This window comes from Macrobrachium nipponense, chromosome 1, assembly GCF_015104395.2.
Source record: "Macrobrachium nipponense isolate FS-2020 chromosome 1, ASM1510439v2, whole genome shotgun sequence".
NCBI classification, from domain to species: domain Eukaryota; kingdom Metazoa; phylum Arthropoda; class Malacostraca; order Decapoda; family Palaemonidae; genus Macrobrachium; species Macrobrachium nipponense.
The window spans coordinates 199770971-199795092 of NC_087200.1; the positions used below are offsets into that span (position 1 = coordinate 199770971).

General features: G+C 35.3%; 1 long non-coding RNA gene across 1 annotated transcript in view; it reads left to right on the forward strand.

Annotated features, from left to right (window-relative positions):
* LOC135220335 (uncharacterized) overlaps positions 1–22826 on the forward strand; it is a 455532-nt gene extending 432706 nt beyond the window's left edge. The window contains exon 4 of the long non-coding RNA XR_010315668.1: positions 22724–22826. This is a non-coding gene — a long non-coding RNA (uncharacterized LOC135220335). The remainder of the gene's footprint in view (positions 1–22723) is intronic.
* Positions 22827–24122: the final 1296 nt, after the last annotated feature.

Consider the following 24122-nt stretch of genomic DNA (forward strand, 5'->3'; position numbering starts at 1 on the left):
CGCCTGGACGGCGCATGCGCAGACAATTAAACACTCTATCTCCCATCTTCTGTGGTTGGTTCTATTCCTTACTTGTAATCTGTTGCTTGCTTTGGCAAGTCTAAAATGGTGAGAGGAAGGTTATAAAACGTCATTTAATATAATATAAAGTTATTATGTATTTGATTCATGATTTTCCTTCAGGGAGTTGAGGGCACTGGTTGAATTTATATTGTTTATCGACAATAGGAAAGAAAGCAAGCATAAGTATATTATGTGTGAGGTGGGGGGGGGGGGTGCTTCGTGCGCAAGCGTGTTTGTGTAATAGAGAGAGGCAAAAAACTCTATGCTTTAAATTTAATTGAATATTCGTCTCATTTTACGCCATGAACATTTCAATAATGTATTATTATCTGCCGTGCGTGAATCACTTTGATTAGATTAAGTTTATAACTGGGTAATTATTGCAATATTATTGCTTTGCTCATTTTTTTATGGAGCATTAAATTAACGATATTGCAGGGGATAAACGGATTTCCGGCGCTGACTTCGTAATTAGTAGTGTCTTTAGCACAGGGTAAATTATATTAATTGATTGCGAATCAGGTACATCGTATCAGATTTCGGTAATAGTTCTTTTATTAGTATTTTTTTATTTTATTTTATAAAACAACTGTATTATTTTAAGGAAGGTATCGTACATAGGTTAACAGTTAATCAACAAGCGAGAGAGAGAGAGAGAGAGAGAGAGAGAGAGAGAGAGAGAGAGAGAGAGAGAGAGAGCCAAATTTTGGTAACGGAGAAGTATTCGCTTTTTAGATCACACCTCTGTCCACCAAGAACTCTCTCTCTCTCTCTCTCTCTCTCTCTCTCTCTCTCTCTCTCTCTATCCCCGCGGCCGTTGGAACAATTATTACCAGAGGCTGGATGAAGCTAAGCTGGAAGAAAGGGATTATGAACGGAGGTATAGTAAAAATGAATGAAAGGGTTTCTGTGTACGGGTCGAAGATGCGCTACAAAGAACATTAAGTAATGCCTACAGCCCCTGCCCCGAGTGAGGTACACTAACGGCACTACCTCAATACAGGGTCCAGAAGAACGTATGTCACAAAGAGAAATGTTATCCACGTTAGTGACCTTAAAGCGGAGTTGAATTGCTACTTACCCCCTGGGTGCAAGCTGACCTGGTTTCGTGACGGGGTTGCCAGTGTCTGCCTTGGGGAAGAACAGGTTGGTCAGTGGCTTGTAAAGGATAGCTGTTATGATTTTACTGTAGAAAATGGGTAGGTCAACCCACCACCTCTCTCTCTTTTTTTCCCCCTTCTCTCTCTCTATCTCTATTATCTTTATTATTTATATATATATATAAATCTATATATAGATTATATATATATATATATTAATATTATATTAATATCTATATATATTCTTATAATGTAAGTTTGGATATGCAATTATAATTGTGGTAATATGATTAATTCACATCAGAACTTGTGTATCGTAGTATGAAGTGTTTGTTTCTGTTCAAGATTCCCAAATTTCCAAAGCATACATGCCTTAAGTGATCCACTTTTCATTTTTAAGTACCGTAGCACACAGAGAGTGAAAGCTCATAAGCCTCTGGGAGGGAGTTGTTTTGCTCTTTGAGAATGTCTTAGTTCCAGCATTTTTTATCGATGTATACACATCACGGGCGTCCTGTAATGGAACAAAGAGTCTTGTATTAGCTATTCCTATAGAGATGCGTAATATGTTTTCGTATTGAACTAGAGACTAATCGCCCACCCTATACGCTTATACGCTTATGGGGCGAGAGGATTCATTCATTCTTTCGCTTTGAGGAGAGCTGCGTGCGTTATACTCTCTCTCTCTCTTCTCTCTCTCTCTCTCTCTCTCTCTCTCGCTCGCTCGCGAGGCTGTCTCAGTAACTTAACGTAACGAGCTGGTCACTCATTTTATATAATTCTTAGTAATATATGTGTTGTTGTGGGATCTGACATAGTATTGCATTTATTGGTTTTTGTGAAGGCGCCAAGAAAATAGTGAAAAAGTGTAAAATTGTAACAGGCCTTTTGATTGACGTTGCAGCTGTGTATAAGGTATTTTTACAAATGTTTGTGAAATGCACTTCAACGCTTTATTATTTCTAAACATTTATCTTTTGCTTTGTTCTTTCACATTTTTATATGTTTAATGTGTGTACTGTCAATGCTTTAATTGTTTTCATATTATGCATTATGCTTTTCTGCATTGTCTTTATTTTGTTTAATTAGTTTGAATAATATTATAATTGTGTACATTTTGAATCTTACACTTGTGAATTAACTTGCATTTAATTAAATTGAATTTCAAGTTTAATTATTGCTTTATGATTTAATTAATTAATTTTCTGATAAACTTTGATTTAATTTGGCTTAATAATTACTTCAAGAATTAATTAAACTTTTGTTTTCAAGTAATAACAATTTCCCTGAGATTGGGAATTTCACTTATAAATTTTGAATAGAAATAAATTTTGTATTAAAATTTATATGAGTATTTTAATCCAACCCCAGTATATATTAAGATTGCATTTATTTTGTTTAGGTAGAAACATAGAGTGATAATTGTGACGTTCCCACAAATAAAACAGAATCAGGGAAAATACTTAAATTTGAATTTGCACGAGTGATGCCCTTTAATTAAGATTACCTCACACATATTTTAAGAACTTAGACTGATTGTTTTCTTGAACTGTTCATTTAGAAAAGGGGATCACTCTTACCTTTAGAGTATTCAGTCGTTTAGTATTTGTGATGAAGGGTCAGATGTCTGTCTGTAGTGAGGTAAGTAACACCAGGTACTTGAATGAAACTGTGCCCTAAGTACAAAGGGTGTCCCAGACCCAGGAATAAAAGGGTCTCTTGTATTAGCAAGTACAAACGGGTGGTAAGTGTAGTAACCAGATACTTGGCAATTAGGGTTAACAAATATTAATGGTGTCCAGACACAGCTCTTTGACTATTTCATGCACCAAGTATTAATGGATCCCAGTATCCAAACCAGATACTCCTGCGCCACTTCGTCACAATATATTATATATATATATATGTGTGTGTGTGTGTGTGTGTGTGTGTGTGAGATGAAAGGGGTTATATTAATAATAATAATTTATATGCCAATGTGATGTGGCTGTGGCTTTGCGCAGAACAGAGCCGAAGCATTGACCTGAGAAAGCTGATAAGTTTATTTCTGAGATGGCGTGATATGAAGATGTTTGTTTAAGTGGGTCAACGTTCGTTCTGTAGTTATGTGTGAGGTCATGGGATCTTGTTCAAGTGCCTTGGAAACTGGGTGCAACCAGTTTATAGAGGCGTTACGAAGTGTATGATGTTCGTACCGTACATGTACGCCTCTTCCGTTGACAATGGCATCTTTAGCCAAGTCTATGGGGAGACTTTCAGAGAAGTCTGTTCGAGAAAGGCAGAATGCTGGGGATAGCTCAGCGAAAGTTTATTTAATTATTTGTGTGATATTCTGGGCTTGGAGATGGGTAAGTGTTATATTACTTTAGCCAAAAGGATGGCTTGTTGTCTGTTTGACATTGTAAAAATGTCATATTCCATTTAAGCTATTGGCTTTGTCTTTACACTTGTGTGTGCTTACAAGTATGTTCTCGTCTTTGTAACAGGGCGATTCTAGCAAGGGAACCGAGAGTCCTAGGGGGCAGAGAGTGCCGTATAGAGGAGAGATAATTGGTGTGACTAATTACTGATTAAGACATTTAAATACTGGGGTTTAACTAAGTTAGTTAGTCTGTGAGACTTGAGTTATTATCTTCCATTGTTAAATAAATGTTATATTTTTCCATATCTCTGACTCTCATTTGATGACCTGTTAGAATGGAGAGAGGTGGGAAGAGAGAGAAGTTGCGAGTCGAGAGGAGAGAGAGAGAGAGGGGAGGCTGTGCCGGTGATCGCTTGAGAGAGAGAGAGAGAGAGAGAGAGAGAGAGGAGAGAGAGAGAGATTGAGTGTGTATCAGTTTGCCTACCGCTTTGGCTTGACGCATACCAAATGAAATACGAGATTCTTATCACGTAACATATATATAACTTACTGTCTTTTCTTACCAGATACGTATGCAGTTATTGTATTAACCACAAAAACCACTTAGCTTGTCGATTTCTTCACAGTGTTTGGATACGCTTGTCGCTACAGAGCCTATATATATTATAGGTTCCAAATGGAAAAAGATTTAAAGCGTATATCTGTCGGCCGTTGAAGTATTCGAACCCGCATCTGTAGTACCAGAACGAGGTTACGTTACCCACCTGACCCCTGAGAAATCAGTTTCGTTATTTTGAGGAATAAATCAATAACTACCGTACCCGTGGCATTGAAATCTAGCTTGGAGATGACCAGGACTGCTGTCTGTTCTTATTCTAATCTGAAACAGTCGCGCATATAATGTACTATTTACTTTTCATTTTATATATTCTTCCTCTTTGTTTGTTATTGCTGGAGTACTCGTTTGAAGGGAAACAAAATTATATTGTTTTCATTTCACCAAGCGCGACGAATGGTGGGAGATTCGGTAATGTTAGAAACAAGGTATATAGAATGGTCTCTCCCTTATTCTATATACCTTGGTTAGAAAATGAATGAGGCAGTCCAGTATTTTGGCTGCGGAATATCTATCCTTTATTATAAACTAATTTAATTCGCCGACTTAAATGATAAATACTGTAGGGATATAAACCGCGCACGCGTACTTAACTCTTATTTTAGAAATAAGCAGTATTTTCAGCTCAAGAAAACTTTTAATATTTTTGGCTCATATTCGTCTTAAGAAAAGGTTTAATCAGGATCTTTCTGTATATTATAAATCTTTCTCATCATAGGTCATTTAGTCACCATAAGAGACTGGTAAAAATTCTCTCTCTCTCTCTCTCTCTCTCTCTCTCTCTCCTCTCTCTCTCTCTCTCTCTCATGAGAGATCAGTTGTACTATCATGTAATGTTCTCTGAAAAATATTCCAAACAGGGAATGCAATGACTGAAAATGCGTTGTCTTATATAATGTATAGTAAATATATATAAATACATACTATATATATATATATATATATATATATATATATATATATATATATATATACATATATATATATATATATCTATTATCTATATTATATATATATATATATATATATATATATATATATATATATATATATATATATATGTATATATGTGTGTGTGTGTGTGTGTGTAAATATATATAAATATATATCCATATATATACATACATACATTGAATTTTAAAATGCATTAGGTTACAAATGTCCTTTAATATCCAATTCGCCCTATCCGGTCGGTAAATAATATATTTTCATATTGTTAACCGAATGGGGAATTTTTAGTTGATTACAATAGTTTTCTTTGCCCTTTCGTGGATTCGAAACAGCGCACAGAAGAGAAATCAGGACTTCAGTGATGCCCCAACTGACCAGCCCCTTACGAGACGTCACCGAGTCCCGATTTCTCCTCTGTGCGCTGGTTCGATTCCGCGAGAGAAACAGAACTATTATCAACTAAAAATTCCCCTTCGGTTTACATATATGACATATATTATTTCCTAGGTAGAGCGAATTGGATATTAAAGGACATTTGTATATATATATAGATATATATATATATATATATATATATATATATATATATATATATATATATATATATTATATATATATATATATATATATATATATATATATAATGGAATTACATACAAAAATGGAATTGCTTCTTATTTCCATTATAAAAACACCATCACGTTCTGTATAGTTGATTAATGGGTCAAGGAGGAAAGAACTTCTAAAAATCTTTATGTCCACTCAGAATGTTGTGCAAATTACTGAATCGTCATGATTCTTATAAACAGATGCCTCATCATTTTTCTGGGCCTACGTGACCAGGCTCCCGTGAGATCTAGATCAAAGGTTGAATCATTATTCTTTCTCATGTTAGTTTGTACGTAAGTCACTTTTCCTTAGATCAAATTGAGAAATTTCACATTCATTCTCTTGCCCTTCCAAGAGCTCATACCTCTAAGGCGCCTCAGTGGTGTGGTTGGTATGGTGTTGGCGCCCCACCTCGGTGGTCGCGAGTTCGATTCTCGGCCATTCCATTGAGGAGTGAGAGATGTATATTTCTGGTGATAGAAGTTCACTTTCGACGTGGTTCGGAAGTCACGTAAAGCCGTTGGTCCCGTTGCTGAATAACCACTGGTTCCATGCAACGTAAAAACACCATACGAACAAACAAACCAAATCATACCTCTAAGATGAGTCTCGACTTGTAAATAATTAGACAGAATATATTATCATTTGTACTTCGAGTTGTTTCAAGAACCTTGAAGAATATCAAATATGGTCACAAGTGAGAAGACAGTCCCAGTACTCTACTAGATGTGGCCATCAGAGAGAGAGAGTGAGAGAGAGATGGCGACGCTAGCGATGCGCCTCGATAACAAACCGCCATTCACCATTGTGAATCAAAATTTCACCCAAATGCTGACCTCTTTTCCTGCGCATCGTAGAAAGCTGGTCCAAGCCATAACATATATATATATATATATATAATATATATATGTGTGTGTGTGTGTGTGTGTGTGTGTGTGTGGTCGAGTGACCTTGTCTCTGCAAGTTTTATAATATTCTCAAGTTATGTTAAAAAGAAAGACTGCTATTGCCTGTCAGGCATTAGAACTGTATATACTATGCCGTAAGCTGCCATGCCCATTTTGTTTTAACCTTAAGAAATAAAAGTTTTGAACTCCTTTCCTAAAGGAATGTCATAATTATGGTATATAAATATATTTGCATAATTTTATTATATTGAGATACAATTGACCTTTTGGTAACGCAGGCAAGAATAGTTATTATTTTTGTAATCATTACGAATATTAGGGTTCATGTATTTCTTTAAATAATTCCAGACCTCGATAAAATGCATTTATGCTTTTTCATCTCGGCTCTGTAATAAGACAAAGTGCTACCTTATGATAGAAGAAAAAGAAAAATGAAACAGAAGTAAAAAGGTGGAGATAAAGGCATCCTTCAAATGCCAGAGCCTCCGCAGAGATTTTCCACAACGACGCGAAATGACAGGTATAACATTACTCATGACACAGATTAGCATGACTGGAAAGACCTCGCCTGCATTTTACAGATTGCCTCCACCGTTGGTAGGCGACCTTTATTTCTGCTTTTCTTTTATTTATTTTTTTTTTTCTGTACTCGATTTCTATGCATCACGGAGGTGACTTGGTAAGGCTTATGTATGTTCCTGACTTCAGTTTTTAATAAGATTGCATAGACTGAATTTATATTTAGATATAAATCACATATATACTATATATATGTGATATTTATATATATATATATATATATATATATATATATATATATATATATATATATGTATATATATATATATATTTATATATATATATGTATATATACATAATGTCTCAAGTATAAAAGGCTCATTAAAACACTGTTTTAAAGCTCAAGGGCTATATTTCGGTAATCCGACTACCACCCTTATCAGCAGTGAATGACAGAAGAATTTACATTGGCGAAAGATTATAGTGGGAGAAATACCCTTATGTATATATATATATATATATATATATATATATATATACTATATATATATATATATATATATATATATTGTTTTTTTGTTTTTTTTTTTTGTTTATTGTAGCACGAAAGTTGACGTCCTTGAGAATATCATAATATCCTAGTAAGAAGGCGAGTGAAAACCGGGACTTGGAACATGTACTTTCGTAGTTTATTCTACATTTTCAAGTTCATTTAAAATGTAGAATAAACTAAGAAAGTACTCGTTCCAAGTCTATATATATATATATATATATATATATATATATATATATATATATATATATATATATATATATATATCTAATAAAAGGAGCCCATAAAACACCAAAACCTATGAGAGAATAGTACTATATTTCAGAGACTGCTGTCCCTCTTCAGGTAGATGAATGAGAAACAAAAGTTTACAGAAAAGGTGGTATTTATACCAAGTAGGTCCATCCACAGGCAAGCCAATTAGGTCACCCCCGCCTGATAATCTTCCTGTAATCTTCTTAAGCGTTGGTTGAATGAAAACCTTGTCGATCGTATCTGAAATCCATGCTCCTTTTGAGATGTTCATTACCTGCCTCTCTTTTTATTAAGGCCGATTCCATCATTTGATTCTTGTACCGCAGTTGCCTGCTATAAAAATTATACGTGACATATTCCAGTTTATTCTATGGTTATGTTCATTAAAGAAGATTAAAGGAAGATTATCAGCGGGGGTGACCTTTCTCGTAAACTTTTCTCATTCATCTACCTGAAGAGGGAGACAGCAGTCTGAAATATAGTAATATTCTCTCTATATTTTGGTGTTTTTATGGGCTCCTTTTATTAGATGGAATTCTGTTGTAACAGAACATTTTTACCTGTCATATATATATATATATATATGTATATATATATATTTATATATATATAATATATATATATATATATATATATATGTATATATATATATATATATCTATATATAGATATAGCTATAGATAGATATATATATATATATATATATATATATATATATATATATATAGATATATCTATATATATAGTATATCTATATATATATATATATATATATATATATATATATATATATATATATATATATAATAAAGATATATGCCACGAAGGAAAATAAACTACAGAGTATCTGCCAGACCTTTCGACGTTTAAACGTCCTTTACTAAGCAGAAACTGACATACATGAGGAAAAAGACAATACAAGAAGATTCGTATAACTGACAGATAGGGATTATAAAGAGATTAGTACCTAGAATCCGACACACCTGGAAGATGAGTAGCCTTCCCAAACAAGCATAAACAATGGGTGCAATTAAAAGTTTTAGACAATCATCTCAGATACAAGGACAAGACAATTAAAGGATTATAGGTGACAACGAAGATAACTCTAAGGTAACTAATTTTTATTTAAGTCTGTAATTATATCTTTGAGGTCATTCTTAAACATGTTACAAATACAAGGGTCTAAATGAAAAAGGCCACGACTAACATTGAAATTACAATGAAAAGTAAGAGATGTCTTATCACGAAATCTTTTAGAATCTGCTTTAATACAACTTACTTTTCATTTTTCACATTTAGAGGTATCGTTAGATAAAAAAAATTAACTTTCTAAACCTATTTAAAGAGATACCTCCATGTCTGAGGCAGTACAGAATTTGGGTAAATTTTTTTTTCTTTTTACTTATTTCGCAACTGTTATAGAAAAATCGTAAGTGTTCCAAAGGAAAAATTATAGCATTAAATTTTTTTTATTAGTTTGAATAACCTAAGTCTCATACTATTAGGGTATCCTAATATTTTTTGTGTAAATAGATAAATTATGGGAAACTAGAATGACAAAAAACAGCATTTATGTGAACTTTAATATAATGGTTGCTAGGCCTGAGTCTCTCTCTCTCTTATACACACACAAACACTTTTTTTTTATATAACAACAAAATCAGAATTAAAATCAGAGTCTGTTTGGAAAACCGATGCGCAGAAGTACTTAGCTGATTAAAGCCACATGTTATGAAATTACTGGCATCCCGCGCGGATGAGTGACCAGTTAAATGACTTTTTAATTCCTTGGATGTTGTGCAATAAGAACCTCAAAAGGTTTTTATCTGTTTATTGAATCATTTATTGTTTTTTCTGTTTTAAAGACTGATCTCTACTTTGTGTTCCTTATTATCTTGTGCAACATCTTGTAAATGAAAACCATATTCTTAGGAAGACTTAAATTTCAAGTTAGTGGTCCCAGTGGAATTGTTCCATATGAACAAGGTTCATCTTCTGAATAATAATAATAATAATAATAATAATAATAATAATAATAATAATAATAATAATAATAATGGAAAAAGAAACCCACAAGACTACTGAATATAACTTGTTACTTGTAAGTATTTGTAATAGTGTGGCACGTGTCGTTATTACAAAAGGCAATAACTTAATAATACTTAAGAAAAAGGCACGAAACGGATAATAAGAGAAGAAAAAGATTTTCACAAGGAAAAGGAATACGATAATGATTTTTCTTAGCGAAGGGATTTTGTTACTCCAAACATTAGGCTTTTAGCCATCAGACATCTGGTTTTCAATCTCCCCCAAAAGCTCTGTCCGTACCAGCGATTAGTGACCAACAAGAGATTATGGGCGACGAAGGATATCGCTCAGGCATATTCGAGAAATTGGAAACTACTCTCATTAGCGCCTATGACTAATCGCCGTTCCTTTCGTGAACAGGTCAGAGAGAGCCATCTGGCATACGTTAAAAAGGAATTCTATGACCCGTTGTTAGAAAGAGGGAAGTACCAAATTCTTAAAAGCTCCACCCTCCCAAAGGTAGGCCTCTAGTATCGACGAATCAAAAGCCATGAGTGTTGGTCATAAGACAGCCCAAAAGAAGTATCAACGAATGACCTATGAGGTTACCAAGGCATACGCCCCTAAGAAGCCAGGACATGAAGAAGGAGGCGTATACAAATTCAAAGCCTACGAATCATTGTAAAAGACATGACAGAAGGCGGTCTTGTATAATGTCTGTAGCCACTAAGAGACAAGAGGTCTTTCAGAAAATGCCACACCCAGTCAGAATCCAAAAATCCAAAGGCGGGGCTAAGGAGATTTCAACTGAACAAAAAGGCGAGACAGAGAGAGAGCAGGCAGAAAAGGGAGCAGAGAAAAAAGGGGAACAGAGAAGCCAAGAGAGAGAAACAAAACGGGGAGCCTGAGGGGAGAGCTGCAGTGGCATGGCCGTGAAACAGAGAAAGACAGAAGAATCCCCAGAGAAGAACAGGTGCAAAAGTGTGGTGTGCGAAGCAATCAAAGACAGAGAAAGTGACAATCAATACTCAGTAAAATTTCCCTCGTGCCTATAGACTCGTAATTGCAACAAGTGCCAATTAAGTTTTATCAGTCCAAGAGCCCAGTAACTCAGAAGGTGGAAAACATTTGTTAGAACCTCCCCTAACGAAGAATAAACTTAATGCAAAGAAACATATCAATTAATTTGTTCTCATCCTAACAGAACCCTACCCCTTTACCTAATTCCCCAAAGTACAGCCTCCACGGCACACGTTACCTTAAGATCTGTGCAAAGAAAGTAAGTACCAGTCACATATTTACATAGTATTTGACTTAACACTCGAGTAGTTTCAGACCCTAGATGTGGGCCTTTCTCAAGAGATGTGCAGTTGGTCAGACGGGGTCAAGGCCCAGCACTTTTCTGGAACTTCTTGTTGAGCTGTCATTTATGTGATGGCTGTTCTGGTTTCCTTGAGAGTTGTTAATCCCCTCTTGTCGCTCTGATATCCTGAGCTGAAGGTCAGTGGGATTAACCATTGCGGTAAGTAAGTGATCACCAACAGTCTGTTTGACAGAAAACCTAATCTCAGGTCAGAAGGGTCAATCTTACTTTCTATTAATATCAAAGCTCGGCTTATGGGATCTTCTGAGGTAAAACCTTTGTTTCCATCTATCACTTTAATATCTCTGATGAGTGCTCCTTCCACTACCCTCCTATGACTGATGTTATTGCTTTCGTATATAAGCCTACTGGTTTTAAAATCCATCCTATGGTCCTTTTAGTGTTATTGAGTGTGAGTGTGTGTTAAGGGTGAGTATGACTGTATAGTGAGTGTATAGTAAGTGTGAGCGTTCAGTGAGTGGAAGTGTATTGTGAATATTAATGTTTGGTGATTGTGCATGTCTGTTTAATTAGTGTTTTGTGACTGTATGCAAAGAAAGTCTTGTGATTTACAGGAACCATTTATTAGACACTGCTTAGATCCAAGAGCAGGTGTTTAGGTCATGACCACAGTGGTTGGAGTTCTTAGGCCAACCTGTAGAAATTAATAATAATAATAATATAATAATAATAATAATAATAATAATAAAAAAAATAATAATAAACCAATAATAATAAAAGTAGACGAAGGACCCAGAAATATCAGAGACAGGAGAATGACAGACAGAACAGAGGACTGGCAACAACAACCAATGCACGGACAATACATGAGACAGACTAAAGAACAAGCCAGCGATGACACATGGCAATGGCTAAGAGGGGAGAGCTAAAGAAGGAAACTGAAGGAATGATAACAGCGGCACAAGATCAGGCCCTAAGAACCAGATGTTCAAAGAACGATAGACGGAAATAACATCTCTCCGAAATGTAGGAAGTGCAATACGAAAAATGAAACCATAAACCACATAGCAAGCGAATGCCCGGCACTTGCACAGAACCAGTACAAAAAGAGGCATGATACAGTAGCAAAAGCCCTCCACTGGAGCCTTTGCAAGAAACATCAGCTACCTTGCAGTAATAAAGTGTACGAGCACCAACCTGAAGAGTGATAGAAAACGATCAGGCAAAGATCCTCTGGGACTATGGTATCAGAACGGATAGGGTATACGTGCAAAAAACAGAGCCCAGACGTGACGTTGATTGACAAAGTCAAGAAGTAAAGTATCACTCATTGAATGTCGCAATACCATGGGCACCAGAGTTGAAAGAGAAAAGAGGGAGGGAAAAATGGATAAGTATCAAGATCTGAAAATAGAAATAAGAAGGATATGGGATATGCCAGTGGAAATTGTACCCATAATCATAGGAGCACTAGGCACGATCCCAAGATCCCTGAAAAGGAATCTAGAAAAACTAGAGGCTGAAGTAGCTCCAGGACTCATGCAGAAGAGTTGTTGAATTCCTAGAAACGGCGCACATAGTAAGAAAAGTGATGGACTCCAAAGGAGGCAGGATGCAACCCGGAACCCCACACTATAAATAACCACCCAGTCGAATTGGAGGACTGTGATAGAGCAAAAAAACAAAATAATAAATAAATAAATAAATAATAATAATAATAGTTAAAAAGATAAAAAAACAATAATAGTAAAAATATTAATAGTAATAGAATATATTACTATAAGCCGGACCGACACCTTTGAAGCTCTATGCTTTTACCTCAGTGGTGGTGTGGAAAAAAGTTTGATTGAAAAAATTAGTCTTTTAAAACTTAAGATGGTCGTCAATCCTCGCTATAGATAATATGCAGACGACAAAGAAGCGTTTTTAATTCGTAATTCGAAAAATTAACAAGAAATATATCACCTGTTTCCATAACATTAATTAAAGACTTCTAAGTATCTAATGATAAATGTACATCTACAAGTACAGACAAAATAGTTAAGATGGAATTATGTTAAAATAAAAGAGTGAGAAAAAAAGTTTTAAGATTCAGAAAAACCTGGAAATGAAAAGCCCCTATAATCTTATAATTATAGTCTCAGGTTTGTCTCAAAGACATTCAAAGGTCTGTCACACACGTGTCAGTTGCTGTTTTTTGTAAAATTGTCACAGGGCAGATCTTTAAACGCTACGCCAGAGAGATCTCGTCGAAGTGGCAAAACAATGGAATCCAAGAACACAGAAGGGCAGTACAACTTAACTCGCAGGGGAGTGCTATGGGCATTGTTGGGAAAGGGACCATAGGAGGGATTTTAAAACCAGTAGTCTTATATATAAAAGCAATAACATCAATCATAGGAGGGTAGTAGAAGGAGCACTCATTAGAGAGATTAAAGTAATAGAAGGAAACAAAGGTTTTACCTCAGAAGATCCCATAAACCGAACTTTGATATCGAAAGAAACTAAGATTGACCCCTCTGACCTGAAGATTAGGTTTTCTGCCCACAGACTGTTGGTGACCACTCACTTACCACAAGGGTCAATCCCACTGACCATCAGCTCAGGATATCAGAAGACAAGAGGTGAATTAACAAATCTCAAGAGAATGGAAGCCAGGACAGCCATCACATAAAGGACAGCTCAACAAGAAGCTCCAGAAGACTGCTGGACCTTGACCCAGTCTGACCCCCTACACAATCTCTTGAGAAAGGGTCACAGCTGTGGTCTGAAACTACTCGAGTGTTAAGTCAAATACTATGTAAATACTTACAAGTAAGCATGTTATACTCAGTAGTCCTGTGGGTTTCTTTTTCCATCTTCAGAAGAAAACTGAAAGAAGTTTTTTGTTTGGAATTCTTCTTCTTCCTCGCTTAAACCCATTTTGTATGGGGTCCCCGTTGTGAATGAGTCGTCTCCATCGATTTCTGTCCTGTGCCTCGTTCTCATTTATACCTTTTAATACGTACCATATCTTCCCCTACACAATCACGCCGTCTCTTTCTTGGTATTCCCTTCTTCCTTCTACCCCGCACTTCCATTTCCATCGTATGTCTTCCAACATGACGTTCCTACATTCCGTAACAGGTGTCCATACCATCGAAACCTCCCCTCCTGTATTTTCTTTGATATTTCAACTACCTTTGTCGATCCTCTTATGTGCTCATTTCTAATCCTATCTTCTCTTGTTACTCCCGACATCCATCTCGACATTCTCATTTCTGCTACATCCATCTTCTTCTCCTCTGTTTTCCTCATACTGGCTGTTTTGTTTGGAATAATAATAATAATAATAATAATAATAATAATAATAATAATAATAATAATAATAATAATAATAATAATAATAATAATTCTAGGTTATTCTTTCAATCCTGCGGCAATTCAATGCCTCATTTCCTTCGGAATCCAATCAGAATTATATTTATCAAGAGGCGAAGGGATCTTCGTAATAGAAAACGTATTCTCCCGCCTTCAGTTATGGCGAAACTCACGTTCGTCATAATCAACCAATATATCAGTCAACAAGAAATTTATAGAATAGGAATATTTTCATAATTATCTTTTCTTCGCTCGCGATGGAAAACGCATATTCTGCGTAATGAGATGCTTCCTATTCAGGAATCGAAAGGAGAAAACGGAAGAGTTATAGTTTTTGTTTGTTTGTTTGCTTGTCGTTAGTGAATTGTGTATGGTTAGGTACAGGATCCAAAGAAGATTAATAATACGTCTTCTACCGCTGTGCGCCGTGGCGATGAGGTTACACATGGAGATGAACTTCCTAATCTCTCTCTCTCTCTCTCTCTCTCTCTCTCTCTCTCTCTCTCTCAGATAGTTATTGAAGTCGAGACCTTATTTATTTGAAGCTAAAGTTTAAAAGTTAGATCCTAAAAGTTTGAAGCATATTTGAATTATGAAAGTCGAATTAATGATTTAGGCTATCATGTTTGTGTGTTTATATGCAAAATGCGCACTTACATAGCACACACACATATGTATGTATATGTATTATATATATATATATATATATATATATATATATATATATATATATATATATATATATATATATGTGTGTGTGTGTGTGTGTGTGTGTGTCTGTGTGTGTGTGTATTATATATATAACTATACATTATATATATTATATACAATTATAATTATTATATATGTATATATTTTTATTGTCTATTAAACCTGACGTCACACACACACACACACACTCACATACACACACACACACACACACACACACATATATATATATATATATATATAATGTGTTATACATTATATAGTATGATATATACGTATATATATATGTATATATATATACATACATACATACCTACATATATACATCCATGGATATGTTTATGTAATTGTTGATTATATTTTTCCTATAAGCCTTTTCCCACTGAAGGTTACTACAGATGTTGTCAGCCATTTGGTTACCACTTATGATATTCGAGGGAATTTATCTTTATTGCTTTGGTTGCCCAACATCCAAGTGCTAACCAGACCCAACGTTACTTCGCTAATTGAACGACCAGTGGTATAAGGAATCAAGGAAACGTTCGGTAAGCCGATGAGATATTTACAAATATTGTTTTTGCGTCGAGATATTCCTCTATAACTCGCGCGAAGTTATAGAGGAATATTTATTTGAATATTTATTTGACCGTGTCGGGAATTTTTTCCTAGCCGAAACAAAGCCTCCTCCTGAATTGTTCATCAAGAGCGCATCTTGCCACGAAAGTGCTTTTGCAGGTGATAGGGATTCATTTCAGAGATATGTTGTCAGTGATAAGTGTTTTTGTTAGATGGGCGACGGATGATTACAAGTTTGTTTGTTTCATTTATTCAGACATTTTAATCCAAAACATTTATCCTATTGAAAATCAGTTTTTTGTTTTAATTGGACGAAAGATGTAGACAGGATGTTTCATTTATTCAATAAATTTTCATCTTGTAGCTTGGAAAACGTTAAGGAGGTTGAATTTGTAACATTTACTGAAATGTGAGAAAAAGTTACATTTTTTTCATTATTGCCTACATAGTTCGTGGTAGTCACTGGAAGGACAGAAGAAACAGAAGGGGTATTTCTTTCCTTAATTAGACGTCTTCCAGATGAAGCTTTGCTCCATCTAGTACTGTTTACCGTTTGGTTCGCTGTGTCTGATGGCAGTTTGAAGGTTAAATTTTATGTATAGCTTTCGCGTAATGTCCGATAATTTTGTTACAATATACGCTAAAGGTGGAAGATTTCTCTCTCTCTCTCTCTCTCTCTCTCTCTCTCTCTCTCTCTCTCATATATTATATACTCCATTCCGGAGTTACTTTATTTTGTATGGTGGTACATTCTTGCAGGCAATCTCTCTCTCTCTCTCTCTCTCTCTCTCTCTCTCTCATATATTATATACTTCATTCCGGAGTTACTTAAAGCCATTACTTAAAGCCGTTTGCTTGAAGAAGAAGAAACAAAATAATTGTTATGGTTATTTTCCTCATTAACTTGCGATTCACGTGTACCTCCGGAAATACGCTTGAATCGCTAGTTCATAAGAACCCAATTTTGGATTAAAAAGGTGTTTTTATTTCGCTGGGGTGTTAACAAAGGAAGGAAGGTTTCAGAGAACCGTATGTAAGAGAAAAAGCATTCTTTGGATCCAGCAAAATGCACTGGATTAATCAGTTGGAGTCATCAAGAAGAATCAGGAGGGCACCTAAAATAAATATCCGATATACGTCACTGATTATCGTTACTTTGGTTAACGGAAATTAATCCTAAGTGGCAACTGAGCGTGACTTTCCTCACGATCTACAGGGTGTCCATAAAGTCCCAGTACCATTACAATTATTTATTGCTTGTAATGTACTGGGACTTTATGGACACCCTGTTTAATGCTACCAGAAACAACGAAAGTCATAATAAAAAACATAAGATAGACAGAGCTCCATGTAGCTGCTGGCCTTTGACCCGAGAGCTTAGCAGAGAGAAGACGATGCCTTATGTGTGTGTGTGTGTGTGTGTGTGTGTGTATGTGATATTCCAAGTGACGTGAAAACAGAAAAAAAGATGCTATGACGAGCCGACGCTCTCTCTCTCCTTTAAAATATTGACTCTCTTGTAACAGCGTGCAGCGGGATGGCCTTTCTAATGGAGTGACACGATCATTAATATTTCGAAAGAGAAAGATTGCGAGAGACAGGGAGAGAGAGAAAGAGAGTGAGAGAGTGAGACCGCACCGTCCATTGTTGACAACGCGGTAACTACTGAGTACTGATAAGTGCTACTATGCCTTGGTACCGGCTGCCTGTCTGGACACCCAGGACATGAGACGTTGAGCTTAGAGGTATTGACGACAGTATAAATAAAACAAATAGACTTCCACAGTAACACACCCATAAACAATGTATATTATATATATATATATATATATATATATATATATATATATATATATATATATATATATATATATATATATATATATATATATATATATATATATATATATATATATATATATATATATATATATATATATATATATATATATATATATATATATATATATATATATATATATATATATATATATATATATATATATATATATATATATATATATATATATATATAGATATATATATATATATATATATGTATATATATATATATATATATATATATATATATATATATATATATATATATATGTATTATATATATACATTATATATATATATATATATATATATATATATATATATATATATATATATATATTATATATAATATATAGATGTACAAGTGTATATATACATACCGTATGACCGCAAAATCTTTATGCATAAGCTGACAGTAAATGTATTTAAATAAAGTTAGCACACATGTATATACTATACGCATTAAGCTACAAATGTCCTTTAATATCCCAATTCGCTCTACCTCGGAATCAATATATTTTCATATAATGGTAATCGAAGTGGAATTTTTTAGTTGATAATAACTTCGTTCTCCTCCGTGGATTCGAACCAGCGTTCAGAGGAGAAATCAGGTCTTCAGTGAGTTAGCGATCGGCCAGGCCAACAACAACAACAACAATATATATATATATATATATATATATATATATATATATATATATATATATATATATATATATAGATAGATAGATATCACGCAGTAAATAATCTGATTTTCGTGTTATCTTCAGGCATTATTTTTTTCCACACACTTATTATACCAGGACGGGGAAGAGATTTTCCCAGAAGACTGAAGTAAACCGACGGATTATTTCAATGGAAAAAATAAGATTATTTCTGAAATCAGCTTTGTTAAGATATAATCAGTGTTCCACGGGATTAACAGAAAATGAGGTTTATATATTAAATATATATATATATATATATATATATATAGTATATATATATATATATATATTATATATATATATATATATATATATATATAACCGGTACGAAAAAGGTTCTTTTCTACATACAACTCTTCCATGAAAAATCAATTGCTACGTATCGAAGTCTAACGGCGGCACCGTCGCATAACCCAATAATTCTATCTGATGATCGTGAGATAGAACCGCTTTCTCTGAATTCGGGACCCAACGACGGCAAGACTTCGGTAACTTTACGACGAAAATACTTGTCGAGATCGCAATTAATGGCAGACTAAAGGAACTCTGCATCGAAATAATTTTTTTTCTCCAGATATCTCACTAATGGCTTTAAATCACTTCTCCGAGATTCGATTATTCTTTCTACTGAGAACTGGAACTGATGCCGGTATTTTTCACGGAGAGACGAACTCCCTATGTCTGTGGTTGTACTTTGCAGTAAGGTCAGTTGTGCAACATCCAGCATCAAAATCCAGGTATTTCTGAACAGGAAATTGAACGGAATGCATCACACAGGCACCCTGGCCAATGCTATGGCCAAACTGAACATTAGGGAACAGATGAGTAGTTTCAACCAAGACCATAATATCAGTGAATAACAGAGGAATCGGAACTGGAATATAAAGGAAGGACAAAGGCCAAGCGCTGGGACCTACGAGAAGATCCGTCATTCAGAGTTGCAAACAGCATTGAAACAATTGTTAGGGTGGAAAGTAAGATGGAAGAAAGAGAATACGAACAGAGGTGCAGTAAAACGAATGAATGGGGTTGCAACTAGGGGCTGAAACGGACGCTGAAACGAACCTTATGTAATGCCTACAGTGCACCGCGGGAGGTGCACTGATGGCACTACCCCACTACTATGATCAGATGATTTTAGCATTGTATAATCGGCAGCTCATTGGTTACCGGTCCCACATTCAACTAACGGAGTGCTACAGTTCAATGTTATCCTCCTCAATCTTTACGAAAAATAATCAGCAGTCTTCACAAAACATAAGCAAAATACAGTGCCATTCTACTCCTCCACACGAATTAAGGTGAAATCAGAGATGATTATTGTCATGGGACTGAAATGTTAAATGTGTACCCTAAAAGGAAAACTTGTCTATATATATATATATATATATATTATATATATATATATAATATATATATATATATATATATATATATATATACATATATATGCACTGTATGCATTACATAAGGTTCTTTTCAGCTTCCGTTCCAACCCCATTCATTCGTTTTACTGTACCTCTGTTCGTATTCTCTTTCTTCCATCTGTCGTTTCACCCCAACAATTGTTTCAATGCTATTTGCAACTCTGAATGACCGAGCTTCTCGTAGGTCCCAGCGCTTGGTCTTTGTCCTACCTTTATATTCCAGTTCCGATTCCTCTATTATTCACTGATATTATGGTCTTGGTTGAAATCGCTCATCTGTTCCCTAGTTTACAGCTTGGCCATAGCATTGGCCCGGGGGCCTTATATCGGCAGACTAACCCTTAGGCTCCCCATTCACTAGTGAGTTGATTGAGAAATCAGAGTGTAGTGGGCGGGGCTTTGAAATTGTACAGGTGAGCACTCTCACTACGATCAAATCTTCAAAAACATTTCATTTCAGTCTCAGCAGTAGAGCAGTTAACACCTATGGCGGAACCGCTCCATGATAATGACCTTTATACCATAGCGTTTTTGGCTTGTAAATATGTGAGACTTAAGGAAAAGAGCAGACACAAGAAGAGATTTTGGACCAAACGATGACTAGAGAAAAGAGAGTTTTTTTCTCATTCGAATTTACTGGAGGAGTTGAAATTGCAAACTGATGATTGGAACAATTATCTGCGAATGGATATGGACACTTATTATGAATTACTTAACAGAGTAACAACTTATATACAGAAGCAAGACACGTCCATGAGGAAGGCAATAACAACCTGTGAAAGATTTTCTGCTACTCTACGATATTTAGCAACAGGGTGATCATATGAAGATCTCAAATTCAGTGTGGCAGTATCTCCTCCTCAACGGCTAGGTTAATCATTCCAGAAACCTGTCATGCCATATGGACTTCACTAAAGGGGGGATATATGAAAGTAAACAAATTTTTTAAACTTTATCAAACAAACATAATAGCAACATTCTTTTCAATACCATGGTTCACATGTTCAAAGTCAAATTTCACTGTACTATTTTATGCCATTATATATAAATGATACCTGTCATCGTGTTCTATTAAGATACATATTAACCTAAACATTATTTGCATACCTTGGATAATCACTAACCTTACAAATTAACATATCAAACCAATTTTCAGCAATAGCATAGATTAGATATTGTCATGAGAAATTACAAGTCTGCAATTTAGATTCAATGTTCCCATCTCTGCCTCGAAAAGTACATCGTTTATAAATTTTTCTGCCAATATCCTTGTATCATGGGGCATATTTCTTAATTTGTTGGCAATATTTTTTCCAACTGTATCCAGTTCCTCCTCTGAACGGGTTTTTTTCAATTTTTCACCCAAAAGATGCATCATTTGATCACTTTCTGCTGCTCTCTCATTTCTTGGCTTTTTACGTTGCTTGACATTTGGCTGAGGGTCGTCAATTGTTCCGTCATCCTCACTTACTTGTAGATATGGCATTGATAGCGTTGGAGCGTTGGTAGCCTCATTGTCTGGTAACACTATCTGTAGAATGTAATTAAACATACTGATAAGACTAACAGTAACAATATAAGTGTTCTTGTCAGGAAATCCAACTACTGCTACAATACTATTGATATATTATGATGTATGATGTGATGTGGTATGATGTGATATCGATAATAATCATTGCCAGTAATACTGAAATATCATACTTTATTCAGTTATTAGGAATTGATACCCTACTTTGCCCTTGGTGAACTAGCCCTTTATACCTGTGTTGTATAGTAGATCATACCCAGACAAGCAGAGGGCCCGGGAGTTGGGGTGGGGGGGGGGGGGGGGAGGGGGGGGGGGGGGGGGGGGACTTTGAAATGCCCGCCCCTGCGTTAGTTGCGCCCCTGCAGACAAGAGAAAAAAAAATGACGTTTTAATAGCTGGTTATGGTAATTTCCTTTAATCGATGGGGATTCTTTGACCTGCTGGTCTCCTAGGTTAAGTTGGTCAGGTTAGCTTAGTCTAGCTTAGCTGGAGTCCTTTTCTTCTAATGTTTAGCGACCAGAGGTTTCCTTAGGGGGGTCTGGGGGGCTTATGGTGTGTCCTTTTCTTCTAATGTTTAGTGAACCAGAGGTTTTCTTAGGGGGGTCTGGGGGGCGGGGGGTTATCCTCCCGCTTATGTCCGGGGGTTATGGGGGTGCAGCCCATCATCCAAGAAAAGTAACAGCAGCAAGTACAGAAATACCAGAAATTTCATAGCAGAAGTATATATTTTAGAAGTATTTGATGTGATTTGAAAGAAAATACCATTAATTATTTTTACTATTTTCCTCTACTTGAACATATGGGGGTGTTGAAAGTTGGATACTGAGAATTTTACATGGGAGAAGACAAAATTGTGGTTTTATGCATGGAGAAGTCATGGATTTTTCATGCAAAAACTCCCATTTTTTCCTTCCCACACCCAAAACCTCCAAGATTGTTGGGGAGAGGAAAAGGTTAACGAAGCCTTTGCAGTTGAAATCAATGGTATATTTTTTCAAACTACATCAAATACTACTAGAAAATAAAATTCTTTTGTGGAATTTCTCTCGAAGCCAAGAAGTACAACTTTACCAATTACTACACTGTTTTAATAAAATGTAGGATTATCATAGTTTTAGACTTGAAATTATATGAGAATTTTGATTTCAGGGAATGCAGCTACTACCACCACCACCAGTAATAGTAGTAAAATGACGAGGAGGAGGAGGAGGAGGAGGAGGAGGAGGAGTAGGAGGAGGATAATTTTATGGGTTGCTTTTTGTTACAAAATATTTATATTTCTAGATTCCAGATGTACACACCAGGGATGGATTGCGATTGCCGAAGATTTCCAGGAGTTGTGGCAATTTCCGAATTGTTTAGGAGCTGTCGACGGAAAACAAGTTGCCATCACTCCACCAAAAGAAGGAGGCTTCTATTTTTATAACTATAAAGGGTATCATAGCCTAGTATTACTGGCAGTCGTCAATGCAAAAGGCGAATTTATCATATGTGATTTTGGAACGAATGGCAGAATATCTGATGGGGGTGTTATTGAAAGCACAAAATTTGGTGAAAAATTAGCCAAAGGTAGTCTTTCAATACCCGATGCTGCCCCTCCATTATCCTCGTCAGGACCTTTACCTTTTGTTTTCATAGGAGATGAAGTTTTTTCAATGAAAGAAAATTTCATAAAACCTTACCCTCAATACGATCTTAATGAACACAAAAGGATATTCAACTATAGACTTTGCAGAGCTCGCCGAATAGTAGAGTGTGCATTCGGAAGACTGAAAGCAGTTTTTCGAATATTTTCTGCTCCAATTAATTTAAAATTAGAAAACACGGCAAAGGTTGTAATGTCATGCTGTTTGTTGCAAAATTATATTCAGCGTCATGCTAAAATTCCAGGTGTGTCAATGGATTTGCCCTCTGATTATCATGCACCATTATTACCTGACGGAAATGGACATGACGCTCTAAATGCAAAGAAAGTTCGAGAAATGTTTTTGAATTATTTCAATGGTGAAGGTGCAGTACACTGGCAATCAGAGAGGGTTTAGAATATTTATGGTGTCTAAACATTATAATGATTGCCGTTTTCTGGGTTATGAATGTTAAATATTGAATATTTCAAAATAACTTTATGCATAAATTATATTGGCAATGGCTTAAAAGATTCAGTTTCATTTATATGATTTATATATCACATGGTTTCTGTTAGCATGTTCTTTTCATTAAATACAATAATGCAATGTGTATCAGTTTCCCTGACCTCTTGCACATTATAAACAGAAGGACGTCGTGTTTCTGAATCTTTTATAAATGATAAAACATCATAGTACCTTAGAGACGGTTCATATACCTCATCAGTTCCTGTACCATATTTCTTGGGGGCTTCTACCTTTTTTAGTTCCTTTCGAAACACAGTGCGCATATTGTTGAGTTTTTTAGTCACCATGTCTTTATTGGCTTCTGGACACTTTTCTTTAAGTTTTTCTATCAGAACTTCGTAAGCCTTGTTTTTAGCGTTTCTATCAGAATACATTTTGCTTTTTACATTCCATAGGCATGGTTGACACTTATAAATCTCAATAAATTCTCCCCAAAAAACTTTGTACACCCAAATGTCAGACATTTTCTTTTTCCACTTCTATTTTCCACTCAAAAGAACAAAACAATGAGGCTTCTGATACAGGCAGTG